This window comes from Manis javanica, chromosome 11 (assembly GCF_040802235.1).
Source record: "Manis javanica isolate MJ-LG chromosome 11, MJ_LKY, whole genome shotgun sequence".
NCBI lineage: Eukaryota > Metazoa > Chordata > Mammalia > Pholidota > Manidae > Manis > Manis javanica.
The window spans coordinates 28,015,444-28,040,000 of record NC_133166.1 but is presented as its reverse complement, the minus strand read 5'-3'; the positions used below and the strand labels follow the sequence as shown (position 1 = coordinate 28,040,000).

Sequence of the window (24,557 nt, the reverse complement as noted above, 5' to 3'; positions counted from 1 at the left end):
CAACGATCACTCTCCGTTTGTTACGTCATTGTGGAGGCTGCTGCCACGGCTTTCAGCAAGTCAGCGCGAGGTCGGTGCGCAACATGTGCTTAGGAGAGGGATGGCAGGAGAACCTGCAGTGAAGAAGACTGGAGTCGGGCCAGCGGATGCTTCTGACTCAGGAGCTTCTGGGAGATTCTCCGACACGGCTCGGGAAAGGGCTTATGGATAAGCCTCGTCTATTCTTTTTTGGGTAATGAAAACTTTATTTCTGAAAGTGTGATCACTTTTTTTTCTGCTATCATTAATGTACAATTACATGAACATTATGGTTACTAGACTCCCCCTATTAAGTCCCCACCACATACCCCATTACAGTCACTGTCCATCAGCAGAGTAACATGTTACAGAATCACTACTTGTCTTCTCTGTGTTATACTGCCTTTCCCTTGTCCCCCCCACCTACATTGTGTGTGCTAATCTTAATGCCCCTTCCCCCCCTTATCCCCCTTTCCCACCCATCCTCCCCAGTCCCTTTCCCTTTTGTAAATGTTAGTCCATTCTTGGGTTCTGTGAGTCTGTTGCTGTTTTGTTCCTTCATTTTTTTCTTTGTGCTTATATTCCACAGATGAGTGAAATCATTTGATTTGATACTTGTCTTTCTCCACCTGGCTTTTTTCATTGAGTGTAATACCTTCTAGCTCCATCCATGTTGTTGCAAATGGTAGGATTTGTTTTCTTCTTTTGGCTGAGTAATCATTCCATTGTGTATATGTACCACATCTGCTTTATCCATTCATATACTGATGGACACAGGTTGCTTCCATTTCTTGGCTATTGTAATAGTGCTGCAATAAATATAGGGGTGCACATGTCATTTTCAAACTGGTCTCCTGCATTCTTAGGGTAAATTCCAGGAGTGGAATTCTTGGGTCAATGGTATTTCTATTTTTAGTTTTTTGAGGAACCTCAATACTGCTTTCCACAATGGTTAAATGATTTGACAATCCCACCAGCAGTGTAGGAGGGTTCCCATTTCTCCACATCCTCGTCAACATTTGTTGTTTGTTTTTTGGATGTTGGCCATCCTAACAGGTATGAGGTGATATTTCACTGTGGTTTTAATTTGCATTCACTGATTATTAGCGATGTGGAGCATCTTTTCATGTGCCTGTTGGCCATCTGAGTTTCTTCTTTGGAGAAGTGTCTGTTCAGCTCCTCTGCCCACTTTTTAATTGGCTTATTTGCTTTTTGTTTGTTGAAGTGCGTGAGCTCTTTATATAATTTGGATGTCAACTACTTATTAGTATCTCATTTATGATGAGATAGATATCTCATTTATGAATGTATTCTCCCATGCTGTAGGATGTGTTTTTGTTCTACTGATGGTGCCTTTGCTGTACAGAAGCTTTTTAGTTTGATACAGTCCTACTTATTCATTTTTGCTTTTATTTCCCTTGCAGCTTTATTGATATATAATTTACATATTATGCAAGTTTAAGGTATACAACGTGATTTGATACATTTACATATTACAAAATGACTACCCCCATAACATTAGCTAACACCTCCACTTAGCTTGATCTTCAAGTTTTAATACTACTAACCAAGTGTCCAGAAAAGACAAGTAATATATTAGTGCACTGATAGGAATATACCTCAGGTGCTGTAGTTACTGCTGAGAGCAACACTATTTGTCTCTGATGAATTTTTCAGGGGCCAGTTCCATGATTATTTCACTTTCTTTCCTCTCTCCTGCTGGCCTTGTCCACATCCTCTGAGGAAAGGGCCCACTCTCAGTCCTGTGTTTTCTTACATATCTTCTTCATACATAAGCAGTATTTTTTTCACTTCCTGTTAGATCATTTATCATTTTGCATATCTATTATGGCTTATTTCACAGGCAAAGCTAATGGTTGACTCACAGAAAGATAAACACTGGTAGGAAAAGAAGTCACAATCTGGCAATAGATTCATCCACCTGGATAGAGCAGAGAGACCCTGAGTGACCCTCTTAGCTAACAGTGGTTGTCAAGTCATGTCCACAATTCAATGTCTGAGAAATTCTGAGTTTTGGGCAAAAGAACAGTACCAAAGAGCTGATGAACCAATGAGAGATGGAGCACGGTGATGGAAGTTCCACAGTGGTCAGTGCCCTGAGGAACTGGGAAAGAGACTGCTGACACCCAAGGTATGCATGCTTAGTTGGATGGATTAAAGTTCATGGACAAGACCACATTTTCCGGAAAGAGAGCTGACAAGAACAAGGTCTGATCTTGGTGTTTCAGAGCACATACTTTGAAACCAGAGTGTCTGGTTTTGGACCCACTTTGGAGCAGAAAAATCTTGGGCAAACTATTTAATAGTTCTTACTCTGATCTTTCCAACTGTAAAGTGGAAAACTAATAGGACTAAATGACACATATGTAAATTAGAATACATAGTTTAGATGTTATTTTATAGTTTGAATAGAAATTAATGTAGCTGACTATTTATAGGAAGTAAATGGGCATGAGAACTATTTTCAAGTCTGAAAATCTAGTAAAGAACATTCCTATCAGATTAGGAGATTGAATGAGTATAACAAAGTCATAAATGTGGGAGTCAAAAGGTTACCCTGGTACACTTGGCACAGGCCTGGGAGGCCTGCTGTGCTGTAAGCATGGCATTTGAGAGGAGCCCAACCTGAGGAGCAGTTGTCTTAGACTCTCAGGTGGGGTGGAAACTGCCCTAGAGACTTATGCAGAGCAATCCTGAGACTGTACTTAATGTCTTTCTCTATATAATTATTTGGTCATCTTAATTATAAAATACATCATATACAAAATAATTTATAATGTAAGTATAGACTAAATAATAATAATGACAGATATACCTATGTAGCCACCAACCAACAAAAGATACAGAACTTTTGAAGCCCATCCATGTATTCTCTTCCCTAATCATGACCCTTTCCCTCACTCCCCATAAGTTATGACCAGCCTGGAATTTCTTTTTTTTTTTTTAACAGATTTTTACTATCTTTTCCATGTGTCCCTAAAGAACACTGTTGTTTTTTCAGCATTTTGAATTTTACGTGTAGAGAGTTAAATGCTTACACTCTTCTGTAATTTGCATGACTTTTGCAGCACTGTCTCTGAGATTTATCCATGTTGATGCATGCACCTGTAGACCTTCCATTTTCACTGTGAATTGAGGCTGTTAATGAAAGTTTTAAAAAAGCCGTATGCATGCCTATGTTTATCACAGCACTATTTACAATAGCCAAGAGATGGAAGCAACCTAAATGTCCATCAGTAGATGAATGGATAAAGAAGATGTGATACATATACACAATGGAATATTATTTAGCCATAAGAAGAAAACAAATCCTACCATTTGCAACAATATGAATGGAACTAGAGGTATTATGCTCAGTGAAGTAAGCCAGGAAGAGAAAGACAAGAACCAAATGATTTCACTCATCTGAGGAGTATAAGAACAAAGAAAACACTGAAGGAACAAAACAGAAGCAGACTCACGGAACCTAAGAATGGACTAACAGTTACCAAAGGGAAAGGGACTGGGGAGGATGGGTGGGAATGCATGGGTGGGAAGGGGGTAAAAGGGGCATTATGATTAGCATACACAAGGTAGCAGGGGGTGGGCACAGGGAAGGCAGTATAGCACAGTGAAGACAAGTAGTGATTCTATAGCATCTTCTACACTGATGGACAGTGACTGTAATGGGGTATGTGGTGGAGACTTGATAATGGGGGGAATCTAGGAACCACAATGTTGTTCATGTAACTGTATATTAATGACACCAAAATAACAAAAAGGAAAAAAATTTTCAATATTGGGTGGAAGTCTAAAAAATTTTAAACTGTAGATACTTAAGGATATAGCTTTAAAATATATAAGCAAAATTTATTGAAACTACAAAGGAAAATTGACAAATCCACTATCACCAAGAGAGATTTTAATCTAAGTCTATTAAGACAATAGATAAAGCAGAGAGAAAAAATCAGTAATAAGAGGAAAGGCAGAAACAAACACACAGCTGTATAAGGAGCAGGAGGAATTGATGAGCAGTGAAGTGAATTATAACAATGACATGATTTAGAGTAATATTAAAAATGAGCATTCCAGAACATCTTTTTCATCTGTGCCTCCTGCTAGACTGGGAACAGAGCCTTAAGGAGAATTATAACATTTAAAAAACTTCTCTCATGCCACCTTGCCTTTTCATAACTCTGCTGAGGAGCATTGTTTTGAATACTTGGATCCACACCACTAACTGGGCTACATTTAATAGTGATAAACAGTCACTACATTAAAAGATTACCCATGTATTCGTTCTCTCTCCTTTCTTTTCAACTTCTTTAGCAAAATGGTAAGTGGCCTAGGCCTAGTGTGTTCTGACTTGTGGACAATTCTGTGTGAGCCTTTGGGCTTCTAAGGCACTACAGGCCCTTAAACTGTGTCCTTCTGCACAATTCATAAGAATTCTCAGCATTAGGGTCTAGGGCCCAAGCCCAGGAAAACAAACCAATTTTCTTTCCCATTTTTCATTGTTCCTTGTAGGCTGATTTTTTTATGGGGATATGCAGCTACTATGAGCTTTGCAATTCAGTTATTCATAGGTGCCCTGTAAATAGGAACAATTATAGCTCACCACATGCTAACATTTTTTTTTCTCACAAGGACACATTCCTTATTCTGAGTTTTGTCTCCCAGAATCTGCCTTACCCTCCACGGGAATCATGATTGCATATCCGCAGTTGCTGTTTGCCCTGCATCTTTAATCCTCTAGGCACAGTTCTCACCCTCTGAAATGCTGATTGTACTTTAATTCTTCTTCAGGTCTTTAGAATTCTCTCCTTTTCAGATTTACTATTTGCAGTATTTCCTCTATTATCTCTGGGAATTCCACCTCTGTAAAAGAGTAGGAAGTAGAGGAAGTCTTCTTAAATCCCTGCACATCCCATGAAACAGAACGATCATCTTCTATAAATAAGTATGCATCTCTCACTGGCTTCTAATGAGGAAATGACTTAATTGGTACTGTGTGTGTGTGACCCAGTTGTAAGGATAATGTGTTTGTCATTTGAACAAGATGGTTAAACTTAGCCTGCAAGATAATGCTATATGGGTGTAGATGGGAGCTGTGTCAAATTCTCAACTGAAAGTCATTCCTGGTATCAGTCACATGAGGTGCTCACTCATGTTTTAGACTAAGAACTGGAATTGGAAAAGAGAACAACACATAATGCAAAAGACTCAAAGGCAACACATAAACAAAGTCTCTCTTTTAGACTGCTCTGAAAAGTGACAGGATTTTTATGGAGTTCATCACAGAGGGGTGAGAATGAGGCAGTCAAAATTAAAACTGCGACACAAATACTGGCCAGAAACAAGAAGGAAGGTACACAGATAAGATTTCAATGAATTAGGGCCAAATATAGAAATCTAAACAAACTAGATAGGCTGGGACTGGGTATTTGGATTTTGTTAAATGTTTTGACACTCCATCTACTGTGCTTTTCTTTCATATTTAACAAAGTTTGGGGAGCTGCAGTCTGTCTGAGACCTGTTAAGAGCAAAGACCTGGAGATCCCTGGGCCCAGAGGGGCTGGCTCTGTTGAAGGTGGATTGAGAGACCTCCCAGAATGAAACTCAGGGCAAAGACTCAACACTATTTTTTTTTAATGAGGTAATAACTAAAAGTTTTATTATTCCTTTTTTTAATCTTAAATCTCTATTTTTTTTATTTTTTATTTTTTTAAATTTTGGTATCATTAATCTACAATTACATGAAAGACATTATGTTTACTAGGCTCCCCCCTTCACCAAGTCTCCCCCAAAAGTCCCTTCACAGTCACTGTCCATCAGCGTAGTAAGATGCTGTAAAATCCTACTTGTCTTCTCTGTGTGACTCAACACTATTTTTAAGCAGTCCATCCACTCCTACCAATTCTTCCAGAGATAAACCATACTAAGGCTAAATTTTGCTCCATTCAGTGAGGTTAAATTATTTAAAACTTTGTTCCAGCAAGAAAAGCATACCATACATGTCTCACATGAACTGACTGTGCCATTACCCCTGAGGTCTGTGGTAAAACCAAAGACCTTGAGTTCTTGAGCTCCAGACCTGTGACCCGCCTCATCCTTCCACTCTCTTTCTGGAACTGAGGCTCTGCCATGTTCTTCGTAAGTTCACTTTGGGAGTTAATTCCCTAATTAATCTCCAAACTGGGACCCTAGTCTATGACGAGAGCTTCCAAATATCAACTTTGCCCACATACCTGCAGGTATCACTTGCATTCTATCTTCACCTCTACACTTTCTACCTGTTAAGATACCATGCCTCTCTCTTGGCTTTCTTTGTCACTGCCTCTTCACATAAAAAATACCTTTTCCTTCATCAATACAGTGATAATTAAGGACACATACTAAAATTTTTAGATTATGACTCTTGTTTACCAACATTCTGCATGTAGAAAGGAGAAATCAAAACATTTCATTTAACAAAATCCACACACTGGACAGCACGACTGTCAGACACTTAAAATATCCACGTGGCAATAGTTATTTTATAAACCTTGATGTGAAACAAATAAACAGAGCTGGTTTAGGAACTTGAATAGCTATCAAGAGTTTTTGTTCCCAGAACTGCCTTTCTCTGTGAATGGGGGATGAGGGATTCCTTTGTTCTAAGAAGTATGCTTTCTTTTCCTGTAGTCCAGGGTTTCTTGGGATATAGTCATCATCTATAAGAAGGAGAATCTTGTGGCCCAAGGAGATTGTGTTCACCTCCAGCAGGAGAAATGCAAATGGACTTTCCATTCCTTATCACACCAACTATATCTGTTAACCTTAGCAGGGAATGTTCCTGCCAGCCCCAGGCAGCATAGCTGTACTAAGCCCAGGAATTGCCTAGAGATCTGTGTCAACAGATCATTCCCACCCACAACTTCCCTAGAGATCTGGATAGGAGATGATTTTTTTCTCCAGCAGATTGGAGTTCCATAAAATACCTGTGATTATTTGGGGGGTGGGGTGGGTAGTGAAGCTTGGAGAGAAAGGAAAGATAGCCTGAGGGCAATGGCCCAAGAGACCTCTTTGTCAAAGACCACGTTAACAGTAGCCTGCTTTAGATCTTTAAAAGTGAAGTGTTGTAAACTGAATGAATAGAATAAAAGATGCTACACAGACTTCTGGTTCATCATGGCAGACTGAACACATTTTGCCTCTCCTAATCCCTAATTCCCACTACAGTAATAGTAAAAACACAAGACAAATAAAAAACCTTTTTAAAAATATTACTAAAACGTTTAGGTTTTTAAAATTTTGTAAATAGGATGTTGGAAAAACTCAACCAATACAGAATTTTACAATATAAAAGCTCTTCTATTCCTTCATGAACCCCTACTAACAATTTCACATGTTTTCTGTCTAACCTCCATTATTTGTCTGTGTGTGGTGGGGGGGGGTATTTATTTTTTTAATTAAGGTATCATTGATATACAATCTTATGAAGGTTTTACATGAACAACATTGTGGTTTCAACATTCACTCATCTTATCAAGTCCCCCCTCCAATCCCACTGCAGTCACTGTCCATCAGCATAGTAAGATGCTATAGAGTCATTACTTGTCTTCTCTGTGATGTACCTGCCTCCTTCACCGTGACCTACCAATATTGTGATTGCTAATTATAATGCCCCTTAATCTCCTTCTCTCTCCCTCCCCACCCATCCTTCCCAGTACCTTCCCTTTGCTAGATGCTAGTCCCTTCTTGGAGTCTGAGTCTGCTGCTGTTTTGTTCCTTCAGTTTTGTTTTATTGTTATACTCCACAAATGAGTGAAAGCCTTTCTCCACCTGGCTTATTTTACTGAGCAAAATGCCCTCTAGATTCATCCATGTTGTTGCAAATGGTAGGATTTGTTTTCTTCTTATGGCTGAGTAATGTTCCATTCTGTGTATGTACCACCTCTTCTTGTTCCATTCATCTACTGATTGACACTTAGGTTGCTTCCATATCTTGGCAATTGTACATAGTGCTGTAATAAACATAGGAGTGCATATGCTTTTTCAATCTGGGATCTTGTTTGCTTTTGGTAAATTACTAGGAGTGGAGTTACTGGGTCAAATGGTATTTCTATTTGTAGCTTTTTATGGAACCTCCATATAGCTTTCCAAAAGAGTTGAACTAATTTACATTCCCACCAACAGTGTAGGAGGGTTCTCCTTTCCCTGCATCCATGCCAGAATTTGTTCTTTCTTGTCTCTTGGGTGTTGGTCATGCTAACTTGTGTCAGGTTACAGCTCATTGTGGTTTTAATGTGCATTTCCCTGATGATTACCAATGTGGAGCATATTTTCATGTGCCTGTTGACCATCAGAATTTCTTTTTTGGAAAAGTGTGTATTCATATCCTCTACCCATTTTTTAATGAGGTCATTTTTTTTGGGTGTTGAGACATGTGAGTGCTTTAAATATATTGGATGTTAACCTTTTATCAGATAAAACATTTATGAATATATTCTCCCATATTGTAGGATGCCTTTTTGTTCTACTGATTGTGCCCTTTGTTGTACAGAAGATTTTCAGTTTCATGGAGTCCCATTTGTTCATTTTTTATTTTGTTTCCCTTGGATGAGGACATGTGTTCAGGAAAGAATTGCTCATGTTTATATTCAAGACATTTTTGCCTCTGTTTTCTTGTAAGAGTTTTATGGTTACATGACTTTCATTCAGGTCTTTGATCCATTTTCAGTTTACTTTTGTGTATGGAGTTAGACAATAATTCAGGTTCATTCTCTTACACATAGCTGTCCAGTTTTTCCAACACCAGTTGTTGAAGAGGCTGTCATTTCTCCATTGTATGTCCATGTCTCCTTTATCATATATTTGGCTATATATGATTGTGTTTATATCTGGGCTCTCTATTCTGTTCCATTGATCCATGGGCCTGTTCTTGTGAAAGTACCAAATTGTTTTGATTACTGTGGCTTTGTAATAGAGTTGAAGTTAGGGAGCATAATCCCCCCAGCTTTGTTCTTCTTTCTCAGGATTGCATAGCTCACTGAAGAGTAATGCTGTTGGTACTGTGCTAGGAATTGCATTGAATCTGTAAATTGTCTTAGGCAGGATGGCCCCTTTGAAAATATTAATTCTTCCTCACCATGAGCATGGGATCTATTTCTATCTATTGGTGTTTTCTTTAATTTCTCTTATGGTGCCTTGTACTTGAAAGGGTATAGGTCTTTCACCTCCTTGGTTAGGTTTATTCCTAGGTATTTTATTCTTTTTTGTACAATGGTAAATAAAGTTGTTTTCCTGATTTCTCTGTTGGTTCATTGTTAGTATATAGGAATGCAACAGATTTCTGTACACTAATTTTGTATCCTGCAACTTGGCTGAATTCAGTTATTAGTTCTAGTAGTTTTCTGGTGGATTCCTTAGGACTTTTTTATGTACAATATCATGTCATCTGCAAACAGTGACAGTTTAATTGATTCCTACCAATCTGGATGCCTTTTATCTCTTTGTATTGTCTAATTGCCATGACTAAGCCTTCCAGTACTGTGCTGAATAAAAGTGGGGAGAGTGGGCACCCTTCTCTTGTTCTTGATCTTAGAGACAAGGCTTTCAGCTTTTCACTGTTAAGTATGATGCTCTCTGTGGGTGTGTCATATGTGGCCTTTATTACCAAAACAAAAAACCTTTAAAAAATATAAACAAATAACAGTAAATGAAATAACAAAAGGTAGAGGGAAAGTGTGAGGATGCAGTACCAGCACACAAAATATTTCAACATATTTCTGGAAGCAGATGGAATACTGTTGACAAATGCAATAAACTGGAAGCAGTGATAGCCTAAATAAAGTTGTAAGATACCACAAGGAAAAGGAAAAACATGCCTTGCAAAATCCAATAATCAGACAGGGAGGATTAGAAGTGAGATTGAAGACAAAAAGATCAATTGAAAGTCTATGTGTAGAATGGACTCTAGGAGCCCTCACTCCCAGCCCCACCAATTCCTCACAGGAATTGTTAAAGCACCCCAGCATCTATTACATGGGAAAGAAATCTCTAAAGAAAATAAATGAACTATTAAGGGAGAACTAAGTACCTAATGAGAGTATGTCACACACAAGTTTTAGGCTTGGGGCTGGAGCCAAGATGGCGGCATGAGTAGAGCAGTGGAAATCTCCCAAAACTATACATATTTTTGAAATTTCAACAAATACAACTATCCCTAAAAGAGAGACCAGAAGACAAACAACACATGTTGGCAAGGTGGTGGAGAAAGCGGAACCCTCCTACAGTGCTGGTGGGAATGTAAATTAGTTCAACCATTGTGGAAAGCAGTATGGAGGTTCCTCAAAAAGCTCAAAATAGAAATACCATCTGACCCAGGAATTCCACTTCTAGGAATTTACCCTATGAATGCAGCAGCCCAGTTTGAAAAAGACAGATGGACCCCTGTTTATCACAGCACTATTTACAATAGCCAAGAAATGGAAGTAACCTAAGAGTCCATCAGTAGATGAATGGATAAAGAAGATGTGGTACATATACACAATGGAATATTATTCAGCCATAAGAAGAAAACAAATCCTACCATTTACAACAACACGGATGGAGCTAGAGGGTATTATGCTCAGTGAAATAAGCCAGGCAGAGGAAGACAAGCATCAAATGATTTCATTCCTATGTGGAGTATAAGAGTAAAGAAAAACTGAAGGGACAAAACAGCAGCAGAATCACAGAACCCAAGAATGGACTAACAGTTACCAAAGGGAAATGGACTACGGAGGATGGGTGGGAAGGGAAGGATAAGGGCGGGGAAAAGGGGGCATTACGATTAGCATGTATAATTAGCATGTGGGGGGGCATGTGGGGGCTGTGCAACACAGTGAAGATAAATAGTGATTCTACAGGATCCTACTATGTTGATGGACAGTGACTCTAAGGCGGGGGGGGACTTGGTGAAGGGGACAGCCTGGTAAACATAATGTTCTTCATGTAATTGTAGATTAATGATAAAAAAAAAGTTTTAGGCTCTATTTTTTTTACAAAGTTTGCTCCTTTTCTAATAATTCATTTTAAGGAAAAATTCCCAGTCAATAAATCCACCCACATACACAGAACTCCTAGCAAGTTCTCTTGTTCACTTTTTAGTTATATACTGCTGTGTAACAAATTACCCCAAAACTTAGTGGCTTAAAATGACAAACATTTATCATCACACACCATTTCTGAGGATCAGGAGTTCAGAAGTGGCTTAGATAGATTGTTCCGGCTCAGGTCTGTCATGAGGTTGCAGTCCAGGTTTGGTTGGGGGTACAGTTATCTGAAAGCATGATACGGACTGAGGGATCTGATTCCAAGGTCACTAGTGTGTCTTTTAGCAAGAAGCCTCAGTTTCATACTGTGTTAGCCTCTTCTCATGTCACAGTAGTTAGCTTCCAAGAGAGTATTCTTCTGAGAGAGTATTCTCCAGAGAGTATACTCCAAAGAGAGTATTCTAAGAGAAAGGGCACAAGAAGAAGCAGAGAAGCAAGAAGTCACAATGCCTTTTATGACTGAATCTGTGATTGCACACCATCAAGTCAGCCATACTCTACTGGTCACACGACCAGCCTTAAGACAATGTGAGAGAGGAACACTCATAGAAAATTTTATCATAAGGTGACATCATTGGAGACCATCTTGGAGGTTGGCTGCCACAGTAGGCAATAAAACGGATTACCTGACATGTAAAGAAAACTCACAGCATGAAAGAAAAAGACCAAGGTAATCAAATATAAAATGTGACTCCAGATAGTTCATGAAGGAACAGAAGGGAACTTTTAAAAACAAAGCAAGAGAAACAAGTAGTTACAAACATTGATTGGTATCCTTAGATACATTTCACAAGCAGAAAGAGAGGTAATGGGTCAAAAGAAGATGGAGATGATAAATAAGATTTTGAATATTGCATTAAACAAACACATGTCCAGGTGCCCTTTTTGAGTCAAAGGTAACCTGGAGAGAGAGGTACCATCAATCCAGCTCTAAGAACTGACTTGAACTCTGCATGTAACTGCTACAGGGAGTGCTGAAGAGATGCTGCATTTCTTCAGTCTTAGAACAGGCTTCCATGTCTGAGGGTGCTTGTTTCAAGCCCCTTCCTAGAGGTCCTCCATGACTGCAATTAGAATTGCTGTCTGTTTGCTTTAACTGGATGTGGGTATTACTGGAGCAAAAAAGGATGCTTACTCCATTTCTGAACTTGGTTATCATCTGTAACACACTGAGGATCCCTTACTGGTTTTCATAGTTAAAGCTACTTCTTTTCTGAAAATCTATTAACATAATCTGAACTCCATTTCAAAGTGCCTCTACTTCTATACTTTGTATAAATTCTGAGAACTGATGTGTACTAGGCATGCACTAGGTGCTGCCAATATAAGAACAAGCGAAGAATGGAGCTTACAATACACAGAGTAGGCAGGCAGTGTTCACTGTCTTATCCAAGAGCCTGAAACATTGCCAAGAGCTCCTACCCAATCTTTGGGAGTTATGTAGAGGGTTTCTCACCTCCTTCTCTACTTGATTTTCCTTTCCTAAATATCTTTAAGATCTATCCCAATCTCATTTCTACCACACTTTGTGGCTAGACCAAACTAATGTTATCAGCTGCTTAGATTATTCCAATAGTCTGACAGATAAATGGTCTTCCTGAACCCACTTTTTTCCCTTTGCAATGTTTTCCACATAGCAGCCAGGGTGTTAATAATTTTGAAACACATTTTTTATCATGTCACTTTTCTGCTTAAAATATTTCAGTGGATTCCCATTGTTCCTATCATAAAGATAAATTCCTTAACATGATTCATCACATACTTATCTTTCTAGTTTTACCTGAACCGAACAGGTGCCTCCATCACTCATTCTACTCAAGCTGCACTGGTATTCTGTGTGCCACACTCTGCATTCTTGCTGCAGATTTTTGAATGCATCATCTTGTCCTGACTTCAATCATCATTCCCTCAGAGAAGACTTTCTGACTTCCCTTAAGTCCTTGATAACATAACATATATTTTATTTTATGTTCTTATAGAAAGATGCTTTTCTTGTTTACAACATTTCTTACAGTCATAATATTTCTTCTGTTTGTGTGACTGGATTGTCTACCTTCCACACTGCATATGTGCTCCTCAAGATCAGGAGCTCTGTTATGAGCAGAGAGACCTGGGAGGAAGGAGGCTTGGAAGTTAAACAAGGGCTATATCATAAAGACTTGTAGGTTAGGCTAGGGAATTTGTATTGGATCCCCAAATATAAGTTTTCTATAGGCAAAGGACTATCATATTTGAGGTAACTTATAAATTTTACTCAAGCCTTTCTTTTTTGTGTCAGAAACTCTTTTATGGTTATCAGATTAATTATTGGCTCACCAAGTTATTGCTGAATAACTAAGGAAGAGAGAACTTGAATTTCTTCTCTAAACAGGAGAAAACTTTAAATCTCTCCCTAAATGGAAATGAATTTGAACTAAATTATTAGAGATGATAAGATAGCTGTATTTATAAAAAAAAAAAAAACCACGATAACTAACTGACTAAACAAGCAATTCATCCAGCACATAATAAAGGAAACCTCTAACTCCCTTAAAGACAATCCATAATTCTCCAAAGACAGCACTGGAGGGAGAATGTCTACATGGTAAAGGGGAGGTGGTATCTCACAGCCCAACTTCTGCCCCCTCCCAACACTTTCTCCAAAGTCTCTAAAATCAGAGATACAGGCATAGAACCAAACTGACTCTTTACACCTTCTAAGAGCTCTACCTTCTCTTTCTATTTCCTGAAGTTCATGTTATGGAGGAGACCTACTCTTGCGATTGTTTTCTCCTTTAAGAAGCAGCAGCTTAATCCTGGAAAAGAAAAGGAACAACTCTCACTTAGTTTTGTTGTCAAATAATGTTTCTAGTTGTAGTAGATGGTGCATGGGGACAATAAGATTCCTTTCAAGAACTTGGGAAGAAGGTTGCACACTGAGTTTTAAACTACTTTTTAAAGGATGGTTTGAATTAGAGACAGACTAAGCTTTGGCCAAGACTAAGATAAACTATATAAAATGTAGTAACACATATAGGGTATAAACATGACAACCTTTAAGAGATTTACTCAGCAAAGGAAGTTTAGAAGAGGGAGGCTGTTTTATTTCATGATCAGAAGAGAAAGTGTCCTAGCCCAGTATAAGGATGAACCAGGGCACAGGCATGACCCTGTGATGAAGAAACACTTAGCAATTTTCAGGGCTGTATAACACCTGGTATTAAAATCCCAAACTAACTGCTCTTTTTCTAGTTGCAGGCTCACTAAGTAGACTTCCAGTTTACCAATAAGTTTTCCATGTTCATTTGCCTCCAGAGAAACCATTTATTTTGAATCTAATAGCTAAACTTATTTTAAACTAACTGGCATTTTAGGTTTCAGGCATTGCCTCCATGAGCTTGTTTACTGTGAGTCCACCCTGAGAAACAGATCTAGTGCTCATCGTGTTGATAATCATGTTTTCAAGATGATAGCTTGGGAGCCATATTTAAGCTTGTCATGAATTTGTAAAGCAAATGTAAACCTAAGAGATCTGTCTGAATAGGCAGCAGCTTCCCAAGGTGGACAGAGGCTTTTCTCTAAGTGATTTTGCATTAAAACTGCAACAATTCATGTGGGGATCCTGGACTTCTTCCTGCACCTGACACTAACAAGATGCCTCTACACTTGACCCTTGAACACCAAGGTTTGAACTGCACAGGTCAACTTACGTGTACTTTTTTTTTTCAATAAATACACTAGAAAACTTATTGGAGATTTCCAAAAATTTAAAAAACATTTTCTTTTCTCTAGTTTACTTTATTATAAGAATATAGTATATAATGCATGTAACATAGAAAATATGTGTTAATCAACTTATCAATAAAGTCAACAGTAGGCTAGTGTTGGTAAATTTTGGAGGAGTCAAAAGTAATATGTAAATTTTCAACTGCACGGGGGATCGGTGCCCCTAACTCGGGCATTGGTCAGGGGTCAACCGTATATAGCTAGCGTAATCAAGGCTGTGGTTTTGGCAGAGGGGTGCACAAAGAGAACAAAAGAACACAATAGAGAACCTATAAATTGGACCACCAGATATACCTGAAAGATTTTGGACAAAGATCCAAAAGTAGTACAAGTAATTCAACAGAGGAAAGAAAACCTTTTCAACAAATACTGCTTGAGCAACTGGACATCTGTATGCAAAAATCTTGACCTGAATTTTATACCTAATACAAAATTAACTCAAAATGGATCATGGACTTTAATGTAACATGTAAAACTGTAATATTTTATTAAAAACTCAGAAGAAAATATTATGGAAAGATGGCTAGGCAAAGATTGCTTAGACTTATCATGATCTATAAAAGGAAAAACTGATGAACTGGACTTCATCAAAATGAAAACTTTTTCTCTGTGAATATCTATTAAGATGAAAAAGTAAGCTACACTGTAGAAGAGAATATTCACAAACCACATATATGACAAAGGATTAGTATCTAGAACATATAAAGAATTCTCAAAATTTATCTGAACTAAAATCAACAATTAGAAAATGAAAAAATGGCATGAATAGAAGAAGCAGTTGTGCAGACAGTAAGATGATAAGCAGATGGCAAATAAGCACATGAAAAGATGTTCAACACCATTAGCTATTTTTGAAATGCAAATTAAAATGGCAAATAAAATAGGTCATTACACACCTATCAGGATGGCTAAAATAAAAAGTATACACCAAAGTTGCAGAGAAATTCAATCATTCATTCTTTTCTGGTGTGAAAGTTAAATTGTATAATCCCTATTGAAAACAATTTGGTTGTTTTTAAAAACTAATATGCAACTACCATATGCTCTCGTAATTGCACTTCTGGGCATTGCTCCCAGAAAAAAAAAGATTTTTGTGCACACAAAAACCTGTGAACAACTGTTTATAGCTGCTTAATTCATAACAGACAAAACAACTCTGAAGACTTTTGATGGGTGAATGGTTAAATAACTATGCTATATCCATACCTTGGAATACTACTCAGTAATAAAAACAAAGTACTGATACACACAAAAACCTGAAAGAATCTCCAGAGAATTACATTGCATTAAAAAAACCAAGCCCAAAAGATTACATACTATATGATTCTATTTAAATAATACTCCTAGGAAAAAATTATGGAAGTGGAGAGCTGAGTAGAGGTTGCCAGAAGTTAAGGAAAGTGTAGTCAAAACTAAGTAACTAAGTAAAGTGTCCTAAACTGAGATCTCTCTATTATTTCTTAAAACTGCATATGAACCTATAATTCTCTCAAAATAAAAGGTTTAAAAAATAAAACAAAATACTGACACAATATTAACTTCAGCTTCAAAGATAGACACATTTTCTTCCAATTTCTGTCTTTGCGTTATGCTTCCTGTCAGAATATTTATCGAACACATTATGGGAAAGGCGTTCTAATATTACTTCATTTGATGCACACATAACACTGTGAACCAAGTAATATTATCCCCATTATATATTTGCAGTATCTAAGGCTTGAGGTGGTTAATAATTTATACTCGATCACTCTGTTGGTTATCAAGAGACAAAGTCAAGATTCAGCTAGATTTGCCAGCTCTACACCAGTGCTCCTGACCACTGTAATGTTCTTCAAAGATAGTCCATGTTGGGCATCACTTGGGCAGGTCTTTACTTTGGACTGAGAGCTAGAGGCATGAGATTTTAATTGTTTCTCCCTCCTCCAGTTGTTTTTCTTATTATCTCCTTTCCTACACCGCTCCTCTATGCTCTAGTGCAGATACATTTCTTGTATTCCAGAAGCATCACAGGCAAGCTGAGCCTTTTTTGCTTCACTGACTGACCTAATAAAATCTAATATTTCTTAAAATAAGCTTCTAAATAGCTCATGGAGTCTTTGAGAGGCATTACCTGTAGCACTCAGATCTGTTCTGTTCTTCTGAATCTTTCAGTAAAAATAGTCACTGAAAGGGCAAGCTCCTGGATTCTACCTCAGCCAATAAAGACCCAGGTCCTATTTCAGCAAATCGGGACCGGGATCCTATTTTAGCCAACTGGGACCTGGATCCTACCTCAGCCAATCTGGACCCGGATACTATTTTCAGCCAATCGGAGCTTGGTCTCTCTCTCTCCTCCAGTCAGCAAGAAGTACACCCACCACCCCTAGACCCTGCCAATTGACTAAAGCCAAGACCTATCACCCCACCAACTACCCCACGACCAGAGCCAATTGACCAGAGCCATGACAATCACCCCACAAACCGCCCTAGAGCCCCATAAAACCTTTGTGTTTTTGAATCACGCTCTCTGTCTCTGGCACCTGGCCACTGTGTTGGTGCAGGTGTGAGATTGAGCTCGGGCTAGCTCAAATAAAGTCTCTTTGCTTTTGCATCCGTGTTGGCTCCCTGGTGGTCTCCTGGGATTTGCGACTTTGGGCAAAACAGTCACACCACCCTTCCCTCCATCTTCACTATGCTCTCATGGTCTGTGCAGTGGTGGTCATAGCTTTTAAATTAACAAGAAAACCCACGCATTGTTATAATTAATAAACACCTCACACAAGGGGGATTCCTCAGCCTGTGATACCAAACATCTTGTGTTTTCAAGGCTTGAAGATACTGAATTAATTCAATATTGCATGGATATGAGAGGTTCTGTAGGACTGTCGACCATTCAGGGCTCTCTACACAGATTCCAGTAAAGAAAGTGCCATACAAACAAGGTAATCTTTAGTGGTACTCTCAATGCAACCCATGAGAAAAACTGAATACAGATTCAGTTACTTACTATGTGCCAGGCACTGTGTGTTTTAAATGAGTTAAATGATTTAATCCTCTCCAAACCATCACGAAATGGCTGTTTGTTGTAATCCTCTCTCTCTACAGATGAGAAAACAGACATGGAGCAGTTAAGTGGCTTGCCTCAAAACCACACAGGGATGGGGCTTTTGAACTCAGTCATGAAATTCTGATGAAGAAAGAGCCCAGAAACTTAACCATCATGTTTCACTACTTCTTCACTTAATGAATTTACTTCTACACTTCACCAATTTTCTTCCAGGTGCTTTTGGGGATCATTAGAAGGAAGTTGAAGTCAGGAAAGAAAATGGAAGTAAAGAAAATATCAGAGAAATACTGGTTTTTAAAAAGAAAATTTTTAGTGATTCCAAAGTTACAGAAAGGTTGAAAGAACAGAAAAAAACACGAGAATGCCTTCAGCCAGGTTTCTCAATCGTTAACGTTTAACACATTTTCTTAATCATTCTGTGTGTGTGTGTGTGTAGACACACATATATACTTTTTTCCCCACATTAGTTGAGAATAAGTTGCAGGCATAATGAGCCATTACTGCTATTTTCTAAAGAAAATGACACTGTCCTATATAACCACAAAATTAAGAGAATTAATAGTGTGACCACATAATCCACAAACCCCATTCAAATTTCACAAACTATCCCTTTAATGTGTTTTTACAGCAGAGGAAAGTACAAAAATCCTCTGGGTGAAGATTTATCTGTGGATCAAGTGTTACATTTCATTGTCATTTCTTTTTATTCTTTTTCAGTCAAACAGTTTCTTAGTCTTTTCTGGTCTCAATCTTTACATTTTTGAAACGTACAAGGTAATAATTTTGTTGAGTTCCCCTCAAGTTGACATTACTCATGTTTTTTCAACATTTGGTCCAGAGTATACATTTTTGGTAGGAAGGTCACATAAGTGATGCTGTGTTCTTCTCAGGGTATAGTATCAAGAACACAATGTTGATTTGTACAATTCCTAGTGATAGTAACTATCATGACTGGATTAAGGTCATGCCTATCAAATTTCATCATAGAGTTACCACTTTCCCTTTGTAATTAATGAGAATTAAGGGAGGTTATTTGAAACTACATTACTCTCCTATTCCCCATCAAGATTTTACCCAGTGGTTTTATACTAAAGTGCCACTAAAGATTGTTGATATTCGACTAAACAATTTATACTCTGTTGATAGTTCTTGCTTATGATGTCTGCTAATAATTCCTTCTACATTTATTTGTTGGTATTGTAAGAAAGAGCTTTTCCTTTTCCTATATTTACTCATTCATTTATAGACTCATTGACCCTTATGTTAATCAATACATTGTAATGAAGTATAGTCAATGATTTTGATGCTCAAACTATCCTAATTATCCTTTAGGTGGCTACTGTGCCTTTTTGACAAGTCCTCATAATTTTTTTAATTCAATTCCTTGTTTTATGAAAAATCAAGGTATTCTTATATTTTTCCTGTCCCAGGCCTAGTTTCTCTTATTGAAAAAGGATATTTAGAAACCACGATTTACATATTAGATATGCTTTTTCCTACTTGGATTCTATTAGGTTCCTCAGCAGACACAGCTAGGAAATGTAGAATACACACACCTATCTCTACACACAGAGCTGTATCTGTTTCTCTGTCTGCCTCAGGATAGAGTTCTAATACCTTCAATGCCAAGCTAACAACTACCTGTTCATTCTTCTACCCTTTCAGTGTTTGAATATCCTTTCTCTCTCACAGTGAAAAATCTGGCTCTCTTTACTCTACATATATATACTTAACTGGTCATTTCCCCATTTACAAACAATGCCTCTTCCACCCCAGCCCAAGGACTCATTAATGCAGACCACCTCCTCAGCCCCAAATGAATCCTAAGCCCAAGCCATGCAGTCGCCATAGTAGCAAGTATTGTTGCAATGAAGCACCAAAAAAGTATGAAAAAAGTATGAAAAAGTAAATAGATCATGGCCTCAGAACCGCATGTTGGTGGTATCTATAGCTGTCATCCAAAACTATACATGGTTTGGTGTGCATACAAAAGGTCCAGGAAGTGGCCAGAAAAGATTTTAAGTGTGGATGATCACTGATCAGTCCCTCAATATTATACCTGGCAGAGAGGGAGGACAGGGGGCAGGTAGAATGCAAACCATGAGAAAAGGAATGGAGGTATGAAATAGATTTTTCTATTCATGAAATTGTAACAAAGCATTATCTGCAGAGACAGTTGCAATGAGACACAAAGCTGTACAGTTAGGCAGGATTCAGGTTTTTTTACATGACCAACAAAGAAGTTTAAAAAATTATTTGATAGGGAGTGGGAGGATTGTCAAGTTTAAATATGGGAGAAACAGGGTATCATTATGTTGTAGAAATGTCACTCTGCAGCATTAAGATTACAAATTAAATGAGGATAGACTGAAGATGAGAGACATATAGGATGCTCCCAAGAAGAGACCATAAAAGTGGACGCCAGAAATATTAAGGAGATAAAAATCAACATGTTTCACTGGTGATTAGAGATGGAAAATGTGAAAAAGTTGGAATGTTGAGGGACATTTATGATCCTTCCTCAGCTAATGGTAGTGGTATTCACAGAGAACAGGAAAAAGAGAAAGTGTTTTAAGAAGATGGTGAATTCAGTTGATCTGCTGAGTCTGAGATGCCTACTGGATAACCAGCAAGATACTCAGAGCCTCTGAAGACTGAACAAGATAAGTCTCTGTGAGTCAACAGTGTACTGGTGATAGTGTATCATCTATAATCCACAATAGTAGATGATACAAACTAGAGAAGTTTGTTCTGTGAAAAGAGAGAAATACAGCCTCAAACAAAAACATCCAAGAGATGCTCAGAAGTAAGACTTAAAAGAGGGCCTTTGAAGGAAAGATTTGAGAATGAAGCTGTAAAATAAGAGTGTTTAGAAGCCAAACTGATGGAGATGACTTCTTGCTTTAAATTACTTCTGGATAGTTCCCCATAGAGCAGCCTTCCCAAATAAAATAACTGAGCAAACAAAAATGTACCTTCTGCACCAAAAGCTGAAAATTAAAACTAGTACCTAATAAAACCAGAATCTTTTACGACTCTCCAACACCCCTATTCTTTTAAAAACTTCCAGGCTTTGTCTCATTCACTGAGGCTCTGAAAGCTAAAATGGAGGCTAATACATTATTCACAGTCCTCTCCGCTACTCACAAATGATTCTATGACCATTTCTCTCCTGAAGATGTTGGGATCCATATATATATCTCCATTTCATCCACTAGGCTGCTCCCTTCCACCATACACCTGCTTGTTTCCTTCATCACAGTGAGACAGTGGGGACCCATGTATCTTTTATGCTCCTTTCTCAAAGATTAATGTGCATTCAAATCATATGGGGATCTTACCAAAATGCAGGTTCTATTTGTGGGCAGATTGGAAGATGCTGCATTTCTAACAAGCTCCCACATGTTGTAGCCAACCTGAGGACCACACTTTCAGTAGCAAGGATTTAGAATACTCTGTGCTGTCTCTCATTATCTCCACCTGTATATAAGAACACACACAGCCCTATAAAGTCACCTCAGTCTCTGGGTCTTTTATTTCTCTACTGTTACCTATTTCAGCTTCAGTATTCTCTCTCCTCCTTTCTTATGACCCACTGTGCATTAATACTTTTATGCTGGCATTCAATAATGCCACTGTCTCCTTATTTTATTCTTATCACCCCAAATATTCTATTTGCTCCTTCAGCTGGGCTCAAGTTTGCATTAGGAAAACAAACTAATTAAATCAAGCCACATAAGGGTGTTAGTTTCTGAAAGCCAATTTATGTCTCTCTGGAGTTTCTGTTCACTCAATCTCCAAGAAAGAAATTTGATGGAGGGAGGTTTTCCTTAAAACATACCAGCTGGTAACACTGTGCAAGACCAGGTGTATGGGATGAAAGATGTAAGAAGTGTTTGCTTCTCCAAAATCCCACAATGTTCCCTGAAATAAGACATTGCTCCTTTTCCCAAATTTTACCTTCTCTAAACATTCCAGGGCTTGAGCCTTAAAAATTCCAGTCACTCATAAAGAGGCAGTGAGGATTATGAAGATGTGTTTATAGACCTAAAATTATGACCGTGTCATGGTGACAGAACATCTGAGACCTTGACTCCCTCAGAAAATTCTAGAACCCTATTTGCAATGTGAAAATTGAATAGGGGTTCAGACCTAGCTCTGGTACTAACCTGTGGATTCACTAAAAAGTTATTCAATCTTTATAAGTGATTAATACACTATCCCTATTACATATTTACCTTTCTAGTAAGATTTATTCTTTTATATGTGTTCTTGTTACTAAATAGCAGCCTTATTTTACCTTTAAGAAGTCCCTTTAACATTTCCTGTAAGGCAAGTTTAGTGGTGATGAACTCTTTAGCTTTTGCTTGTCTGGACAATTCATTCTCTTGCCTTCATTTCTGAATGATAACTTGGCTGGGTACAGTATTCTTGGTTGTAAGTTTTACTCTTCACTGAATATATTCAGCACTTTGAATACATGGTGCCACTCCCTTTGGGGCTGCACAGCTCCTGTTGAAAACTTACAGGAGTTGTCTTGTATTAACAAGCTGATTTTCTCATGCTGCTTTCAATATTATCACCTTATGTTTAACTCTTGACATTTTAATTATAATGTGTCTTGGTGTGGGTCTCTTTTTTTGAGTTCTTATTTGGACCTCTCTGGGATTCCTGAATCTTGGATGTCTGGTTCTTTCCCAAGATGCGGGAAGTTTTCAACCATTGTTTCTTCATATAAGATATCTGCTCCTTTCTCACTCTTTCTGGAAGCCCTACAATACAAATGTTAGGTTGCTATATACTGTAGCAAAAGACCCTTAAACAATCTCCACTCTTTTTCATTCATTTTTTTCTTTTTGCTGCTCTTATTGGGTGAGTTCTACTGTCTTGTCTTTGAGTATAGTGATCCTTTCTTCTAGCTTCAATGGTCTGTTGTTGAACCCCTCTAGTCTTTTTTCTGTTCAGTTTTTGTAATATCCAGCTCTGTGATTTCTCTTTGGCATTTTCTTATGTTTTCCATCTTTGTTGAAGCTCTCACTGTGCTTATCCATTCTTCTCTCCAGTTTGACAAGCATGTTTATGACCATTACCTTGAACTCTTTGTCAAATAAACTTATGTCCACTTCACTAAGGTTTTGTTCTGAGGTTTTCATCTTGTTATTTCATTTGGAACACACATCTCTGCTTCTTCATTTTGCTTGACATTCTGTCTTGGTTTTTATTAAGTAGATGAAACACCACTTCTCCCAGTCTTGAAGGAGTAGCCACATATAGATTGGCCTTGTTACTCAACCCTGCTTCAGTTCTTTGTTGTCTCTCAACCTTGTGCTTGCCCTAGTAACCTATTACATTTTTAATAGCTCCTGTACTTGAGAATTTGTCAGGACCTGTCAGCGTCCCTAAGACGAGGGTCAGAACCTGAAGGTAAACTACTAGACATCAGCCTTAGCAATTTTTTCTGGCTAAATCTACCAGGCAAGGGAAACAAAAGGAAAAATAAACAAGTGGGACTACATCAAACTGAAAGGCTTCTGCACAGCAAAGGAAACTATCAACAAAATGAAAAGGCAACCCACTGAATGGGAGAATATATTCACAAATGATATATACAATGGGGCTAATATCCAAAATATAAAAGGAACTTATACAACTCAACATAAATATGCACCCTTGTGTTTACTGCAGCATTATTTACAATGGCCAAGATATGGCGGCAACCTAAGTGCCCATCAATAGATAAATGGATAAAGAAGATGTGTTATATACACACAATGAAATATATTACTCAGCCATAAAAAATGAATGAGATCTTGGCATTTGCAACAATGTTGATGGACCTAGAAGGTATTATGCTAAGTGAAATAAGTCAATCAGAGAAAAACAAATACCATATGGTTTCACTCATATATGGAATCTAAAAAACAAAACAAACAAAAATCCAGAAACACACTCATACATACAGAGAACAGAGTGGTGGCTGCCAGAAGGGACAAGGGTAGGGGGATAGGCAAAACAGGTCAAAGGGATCAAGAGTTATAAACTTTCAGTTATCAAAGATGTAAGTTAGGGGATGAAAGGTACAGAATAGGGAATATAGTCAATAATATTGTAATAACTTGGTATGGTGACAAATGATAATTGCACTTACTGTGGTGATGAGCATTTTGTAATGTATATAAATGCCAAATTCATTGTGCTATTCAGTTGAATCTATTATAATACTATCCCAAATATATTTTAATAAATAAAATTAAGATACAGAGTGACTTAATGGTTAAAAAGAGATCCATCTATATTACCTACAAGACACTCACTTTAGATGATGTAATGACACACACAGACTAAAAGTGAGAGGATAGAAAAAGATACTCCATGCAAATGGAAATGACAATAAAGTTGAGATAGCTACACTTTTATCACACAAAACAAAAACTATAAGAGACACAGAAGGATGTTACATGATGACAAGGAGTCAATCCAACAAAAAGATAAAACATTTGTAAGTATTTATAAACCCCAACATAGGGGCACCTAAATATATAAAGCAAATATTAACAGACCTAAAGGGAGAAATAAGCAGCAATACAGTAATAGTAGGGGGACTTTAATACCCCACTTACATCAATAGATAGATCATCCAGACAGAAAAT

At 37.8% G+C, this 24,557-nt stretch overlaps 1 protein-coding gene across 1 annotated transcript in view; it reads right to left on the bottom strand.

Annotated features, from left to right (window-relative positions):
• The window catches only part of LOC140844380 (RNA-binding motif protein, X-linked-like-2), an 85,000-nt gene that overhangs the window by 22,292 nt on the left and 38,151 nt on the right, over nt 1-24,557 (bottom strand). The window lies entirely within an intron of this gene.